This window comes from Emys orbicularis, chromosome 4 (genome assembly GCF_028017835.1).
Source record: "Emys orbicularis isolate rEmyOrb1 chromosome 4, rEmyOrb1.hap1, whole genome shotgun sequence".
Taxonomy (NCBI): domain Eukaryota; kingdom Metazoa; phylum Chordata; order Testudines; family Emydidae; genus Emys; species Emys orbicularis.
In genome coordinates, this window is record NC_088686.1 from 129,063,270 (window position 1) to 129,071,132 (window position 7,863).

Below are 7,863 nucleotides of genomic sequence, written 5' to 3' on the forward strand. Positions count from 1 at the left end.
AAAAAGTGATAAACCTGATTGCATCTTCCTAGACATTTCCTGATCCACTTACATATCTGGGGTTTCAAATAAGTAAGTTTCTAGGTATGATCTGGTGATTTCCATACCTGGCCCACAGCTTTTTACAGATTAGCTCCAGCCCTGTCTCTGCTCTGTCCCCTCTCTCCGGAGAGCAGAGAGAGACAAAGGGAAAGTTTTCCCCAATTTTAAAAAGTTCTAGCCCTCCCATTGGCTCTTTTGGTCAGGTGCCCACTCCCTTCCTTTTACCTATGCAGGGAGACTTTTTCACCCTTTACAGGTAAAGCAAGTAGAGAACAACTACTATGAGGGATTTTATAACTAAGTGGCTGGGTGTTCATAAAAGGGAGCTACCCCCCCACCCCCATTTATCACAGGGGGAAAGAATTATTTATCACCCACGCAAAGCAGACAGTTTTTAAGATCTCACCCCAAAACCCACCGAGACACCCACCGAGCTGTGCCCACTAGTAGCATTAGAGTTTGCCATGCTGTCTGGTCACACGTCCACACGAGGGCTTGGTAACCTGTAGCTCAAGCTAGGGCCTGCTAATGCTGTTTGCACAGTTGCCCAGAGCAGCTGCTGTATGGATGTGGCTGTAGAGGTCCAAGGGTCACCCTGCACTGGACAGCAGGGCAGGCAGAGTGACAGAATCATTAAATAAAAACAATGCAAGGTCTCGGGGCTGCAATGCACCTGACCAGGGAACTCTCCCCTTAGCGGCTCAAGACACACACACACACACACACACACACACACACACACACACACACACACACACACACACACACACACACACGAGTTTTCACACAAAAACACCCGATTGATGAACAATCAATGGTCTGGAGGCAAGAAAACCTCTGTTCAACGCAAGTCAGTATCCAGGCCAAAGATTACCTCGAAAGACAGAAGATTCTGACGTAAGATGGGGGGGGGGGGAGAGATCCCCTACATGGTGGAGCAGGAAGCCATACATTTAGGGAGGATAGAAATGTCTCTTTGGTGCACTCAGCCAGCAGCTGGCTCAGACAGAGGGTTTTCTTGTTTAGTCCAGCTAGCTCCACTTTTCAAAGGGATTAGACTAGCCGAGTGGACAGGCTGCTCAGAGTCCTTGGGGGTTTCTACCCTGTACCACTCAAACATGGCTAACGTTGGCCCCGCTGGAATTTGGATGGGGTGTTGCTGCTATGTTAGCACCATCTGCCCCTGGCAGAGACCTCGGAGGTCAGGTATGGAGCAGCAACAGGGCAAACAAAAACAACGCGGAGTCCTTGTGGCACCTTAGAGACTAACAAATTTATTTGGGCAAAAGCTTTTGTGGGCTATAACTCACTTCATCAGATGCATGGAGGACAAACACAGTTGTAGCTTGGCTGTGGGCGGGGTGAGGATCGCAAGCGTGAACACTTCCATCTTGGCCAATGCACCAGGGACGCCCACAGCTAGAAGTATGAGCTACAGACAGCGAACAGTCCCAGACTCGTGTCCTCTCTGGATCAGCCCAGAGGGTCAAAGCAACTTGGAGGAATCCAGTCCTGGTTCTAGCCACATGCCCTGGCCTGTTTTTCTAGCTTGGAAGGGCAGAGCAGACCCTGCCTGAGCAGAGCGCTGCCTAACGTGTAACCTACATCTGCTCCGCTGCAGCTCTGGCTCCTGGCACCTCGTCGACAGCAGAGGCTGTGCTGGTCTATTTCTGCAGCAGCCGTGCGTGGATGACTCACACTGAATCCGCCACCCGCTCCAATCCCCCTGAGCTTTCGATGTGGTGCGACTGCCTGCCTAGCCAGTCCCCTCCATTCTCATTGGGCATCTGAACCACGCTACAGGGGCCTCTGTTCCAGCCGGCATCTCAGTGCTGCTGCTCAGCCCCATGCATCCTCCCCAGCTTAGGGGTCGCTCCTGATTTTAGAAGGCACCCGGATACTGTTTGAGGGCAGCATAAGCGCCTAGGTCAAACTTATTGGCCACCAGTGTGATTAATATTCTCCAGGTCGCTAATTAAAAATATTGACTAGGACTGGACCCAGTATCGCCTCCCGAACGCTTTGGTCCATATGCTGTTACTATTGTAAGTGCACCGTACTGCAGCAACAGGATAGCCATGACCCATTTTTCACCACCGCTTTGCCATTCTCCTGTCCCAGTCTCTGTTTCACACGTTGGTCCCTCGTCCATTGCAGAAAGGATGCAAGAGATTCCAAGGAGAATGGAATCGCCTCTCAAGTGGCAAGAGAACAAGGCCTCTTGTTCTGGCACTGGTAAGATCGACCCAGAGCGACCCCCCCCCCACAGCACAAGGCACAAGGTCTGCTGCCAAGGTCCAGATCCACAGTGTTGAGCAGGTGCAAGTGCCCAGACAGACCGGCTACCTTGGGACACACCCAGGAGAGCTGCTGCTACCCAGAGACCACAGTGAAAGGCCTTGATCCCCACCTCCCTCATGTCACCATGTGCCCTTGATCACTCGGCCCGGTGGTAGCATTTCACCTTAGCGTACATGGTGGCACAAGGTGTGAGATGGGGAGAATCAGGCTGATGTGCATGCTGTAGCTCTGAAGCTCTGACCACGGCAACATCTTGCCAGCAGAGGACTAAGCCTCTGACTACAGCAAGAGAGGGCTGCCAGCCTCCCTTGGGCGGGGGGGGAGGGAGGGGAGAAAGAGGATCGGTAGACATGTTCAGATGGGTTCTCTCCAAGGTACTTACGCAACCCCCCTTACTGGGGTGCACTGACCATCAAACCCACTGCCAGGGCGTTGCTATTACCCCATTGTACTGAGGTGAAGTGAGGCCCAGAGCAGCTATGCAAGGCTGAGAGACTTGCCCAAGGGCATACGGAGTGTCTGTGGCAGAGGGGGGACTGGAACCCAGGTCTCCAGAGTCCCAGGCTAGCCCCCTATCCACTGGCCATTCTTCCTCTGCTGCAGCAAGCAGCTCAGCCGAACCTCCGCTCCAGATCTGGGGCTTTCCCTGTGGGGCTGGGGAGAGATGCTGGGACCACTTTGTCCTCTGGAGGGAAGGGGCCAAGTTCCCACATGGGGGAAGGAGAAGGAGGAGTCACTGGCTTAGGTGTGGGTTGGGTTGGGCCCTGTACATGGGGTGGGAGGGGAAGAAGAGTTTGCTGTCTGCACATGGGACTCTCTGGTTGGTTTGGACCAAATTCAAGCCAAAGTGAAGCATTTAATTACAGCAGCCAGAAGGCAGCTCAGGCAACTGGAGAAAATCAAATGAGGCTCCCACAGGACTGTCGGGCCTGATCAGCCAGCGCTCTCCCCTATGACTCAGATTAAAAGACACCATTAGTCACCTCCCAGCAGGGCATTAACTTGGTCCTCAGCGCGCCTGCCTGAAGCGGGGATTGGACGTTTGAGCTTTGTGCGGAGGTTCTAGGAAGACCTCCAGCAGCAGGCAGAGCCTACGACCGGACAGAATGGCCTAGCGTCTAGGGCACTAAACCGGGACTCAGCAGATCTGGGTTCAATTCCTGGCTCTGCCGCAGAGTTCTTGTGGGACTTTGGGCACACCCTGTCATCAATTTTGTGCCTCAGTTTCCCAATCTGTGCTCTGGGGTAACAGCACTGCCCTGCCGGGGGTGGGGGGAGATAGAGAGTAAATACATGAATGGCTTGAGGGGCTCAGATACCCCAGAGGTGGGGGCCAGATAAGGGAGAGCTCAACGTGTTTAATTTAACCAAAGGGTTAAAGGGCAACTTGATCCCAGTCTACAACCACCTACCCAGGGAACCCGAGGCTGATGATAACGGGCTCGTCCGCCTAGCAGAGGATGGTCTAATGAGATCCAGCTGCTGGAACTTGATGCTAGACAAACGCAAACAGGGAGGGTCATTAACCCTTGGAACCACCTCCCAAGGGCTGGATTCTCCAGCACTGGCAAGTGTTAAATCAGGACGGGGTGGTTTGCTCAAAGCCCTGCTCTAGTTCCACCAGGAATTAATGCAGGGGAGCCCTGTGGCCTGGGTTACACAGGTCAGACTGGGGGATCCCTCACCCCAGAGCAGGTCCTCTCTTGTTCCTGTGCAGGGGGCTGCACTAAGGGGCACCCCCCACGTTACCAGGGTTGTCTCCAACATGGTACTCCCTACAAGTTCAGTTTGGCCACAGATCCCTGTAAGGACCCAGCTCAATGCAGCCTTTGCCCAGCAGGAGCAATCCTTCCAGGGGGCACTCCCTGCCCTGCCCTCCACAAGGCCCAGGTTCAATTCCTTCCCTCATCCCTGGGGAGTAGACCAGGAAACACCCTAACTTCCCCCAGAGGCTGGGGACTGCTCCTCTCCCTCCCCCCCAACCCCTCCAGCCATTCAGGAGCCGCAGGGCCTGCCCCCTCTGCCTCTCTTGAGCCCCATTTCCCAGAATGCATAGCTGCCTGGCCCCTATAATCCCTGTCTCTGGGCTTCCCCAGGCTTAGGGAAGCCCTTTAAATCAGGCATTGGGCAGCCCACACGTGCAGCTCGTTAGCTCTGGCATGGTACACCTGTGCTGAGCCACGCCGCCTGCCCTCCGTGTTTCATTGCAGCAGGCTCTGGGCGGGCAGGAGACTGGTTTTCAGAGAGGAACAAACATACAGGCTTTAAACCAGAGAAGACCCCGCAGAAGGGAAACTCCACCCTCAGGGGCCCAACCAAAACCCCAGCAGAGGAATACAAGGGGCAAACATTAGCAGCCAGTGCTCCATCTTATTTTAAGCTAGCCTCACGCAGGGCTGAGGGGCTGGCAGGCCAGCTATAGGCTTCTGCCGTCCGGATCCTCAGTGGAGTCTCGAACAGCAGCACCCAAGGCCGTCCGTATTTGTACTGGAGTCTAGAGCCACACACTAAAGGAGCTTAACAAAAACAAAAAAAATTTATATATATATTACACACACACACACACACACACACACACCAACCCATCCCTGCAGAAAGAATCGCGCTGACGTGCCCTTTGCAGCTCCTCTCCGATGGCTTGGCTTGTCTGTTTCAGCCCTCTCCTGCAGCCAAGTGGCAGCTTGTCTCTTACTGTGTGTTTGTACAGCCCCTAGCACAATGGGGCCCTGGTCCCTAGGCACTGCTGAACACAAATTCTGGACTCTACTGGGTATTTCTACCCTCCCAGAGACGGGTGGAGTTCTGATCCGGAGCCGCCCTCCACGCCCTTTGGGGAGATTCTGGGCCCCCATCCCTACCAGCCCCTGAAATATTTGTGCGAAAGCAGAGGCTGGTCCATGCTCTGTTATACCAGTGACACTGCAGAGGAACTCCACTGCCACCTGCAGAACTGGCAGCAGCTCCTATTTCCTTGCAGCCCCACACCTGTCCCGCAGGCCCAAGGCTTTCTCCTCCCTGACCCCTGCCTTCAAATGGGCCGTGTGCACGTGGCCGGCTGACTTATCCCATGCACAAGCCAGAGGGGCTTGGAGTATCTCAAGTCCTTGCCAAAATTGGAGCGGCTTATTACATGAAGTGTCAGTTCCTTGGGGGGCCTTTTGGTCAGTGTTTATCCAGGACCTACACAATGGGGACCCGGTCCATGACTGGGGTGGTAGGCAGGCACTATTACTACTACTACTGACTGATGGGGGACGGGTGCCAGGCAGATCCAGAGGGAAAAGCACCTCCTACTGGATCGCCAGCACCCTCTCCTGCAGCGCCACGGCATTCCGCTCAGGGTCCCATCCGGGGGGGGGGAGGGCAGGAAGGGTGGGAGCAGGGGAGGGCAGAGGCAGTGCAGCAGCCAGGGGGGGCAGGGAAGGGTGGGAGCAGGGGAGGGCAAGGCAGTGCAGCACCCAGGGGGGGCAGGGAAGGGAGGGAGAAGGGGTTGCTGGATTTTTTGCTTTTCCACAGCGGGAAGCTTTGAAGGCTTCCCATGTTCTCAGAGTGCCTGGCTCTTGGAGAGCTAGTTCCCATCTCCAGGCTCCACGCAGGGACACCAGAGCAGAGCAGGAGGGCAGGGCTGGGCGGAGATGAATACACACAGGATGCTTTATTGAGGCTACCGGACACAGACCGACCTGGCGGTCTCCCAGAATCCTGGCCTGGAACCCGAACCCATGGACGGGGTCAACCCCACTGCACCTATGGGTCGAAACAAGACCCTGCCCCAGCACTGGGAACGGGTCCTTTGTGCAGTGGGTCAGAATCTCAAGGCACCGTAACCCACACACCTCCGGGGTGCAGTGCTCTGTCCCATGTAGTGGCACCGAGACCACTTAGAGATTAATGAGTCCGCTTCAGCCTTAGTGAGGGGCCATGTAGCTTTTAGCTCATGCAGCAGAGGCTCATGCATTAAGCTCCAGAGGTCCCAGGTTCGATCCCACTCGCTGACAACAGGAGTCTGTCGGTGTTACAACAGCTCCTGGCTACTGGCTGTCCCGGAATAAATCAATGCAGGATGGAGCAAGGAAGCCATCGAGGGATATTACCATGAAATATAGATGTGCAGAGACTCCAGCAACCTGGTCCAGAGGGGCCCATTTGTCATAACAAACCAGCTCTGCTCAACCGCAGGCACAGGGGGGAGCTGGGGCCATCGGAGCCCGAGCGTCTCACCGAGTAGAAGGTGGGGGTGCCCTCTGCTCCCCTATTTTCTGGACTGACCTCCCCCATCCACTCTTCCCCCAAGGGGATGGGAAGAGCTCTCACTCTGTTGTGAACAGGATAAGAGATTAAAAACTCCACTCACGGCCCCGCCCTCTACATCGGCATTTCCAGCCATGCAATACAAGTGCAAATGGCATTCTCCTCTCGTGCCCGTGCAAGCCAAGTCGCACTATTAGAATGTGTTACTATTTATATCACAGTAGCACCTCTGAGCCCCAGTCTCGGACCAGGACCCCACTGTGCTAGGCGCTGGACAAACAACACAGACATGGTCCAGGCCCCAAAGAGCTTCCCGTCTAAGCAGCATTTCACGCCACGTGTGGCGGTGATACAGGAGACAATGCAAGGAGCGACCCTAACGAGCTTGTAAGTTACACACTCCCATTCCAGCCAAGCAAGGCAAGAGACAGGCGATCGGGGCAGGGAACATTTACCCTGCTGCCGGGAGGGAGTGACTCTCCCAGCCCAGGTGGGCGGACAAGACTCGTGCTATCACGCTAAAAGTAGCGGCGTGGCCATTTCGGCACAAACTCTCCAGTCAGGGAGGCTTCGGAGCCCGAGTCGCAACAGCAGCATTGCTGTTTTTAGTGCGCTGGCACACAGCTGTCTGCCTAGGCCGGAGCCTGGCTCCCAGCCGCAGCAGAGACTACCCTCAGTCCAAGTGCCTGCCACTCCCAGCAGAGAGGGAAGAGCAGAGAGCGCTGATCTGCACTGAGAGCATTAACATTCCCCCCCCCCCTCCCAGTGCAGACCCACGGGGGGACATCAACAACCCACATACACTTTGAGCAAGCCCCCCACCACCACCGGAGCTGCAAGTCAGTAGTTCTGTGAAAACCAGACAGACAGCCCCCAGCACTGGAGGTTCATACACACAGCTCACGGCCAAGGTATTTCATTAGCAAGAAGCAGAGTGCACTGCTAGGGGCTGGTATTTGGCTGGTCGCAGCCTGGTCCAATTTGCACTGCTGAGCCCCTGATGTTATCCCAGATTAGGCCCTCCTGGATTCTGAGCCTGTTCCACACATCTTACTACAGCTGATGTGCAGGAACCCCCAGCCGTAGGGCAAGTATCCGCCAGCTTTTTAACACCCCCCTCCCCTCAATCTGATTCATGCAGAAATCTGCCAGGACAATGAAGCGCATTATCCCCATTGCCTTTGCTACATGCCATGCTGCCGTTCTCAGCTGCCATGCTAACCTGCCCATCCCATTCGGAGTGCTGTGGTGAGGGACGGCAGCTGGGCA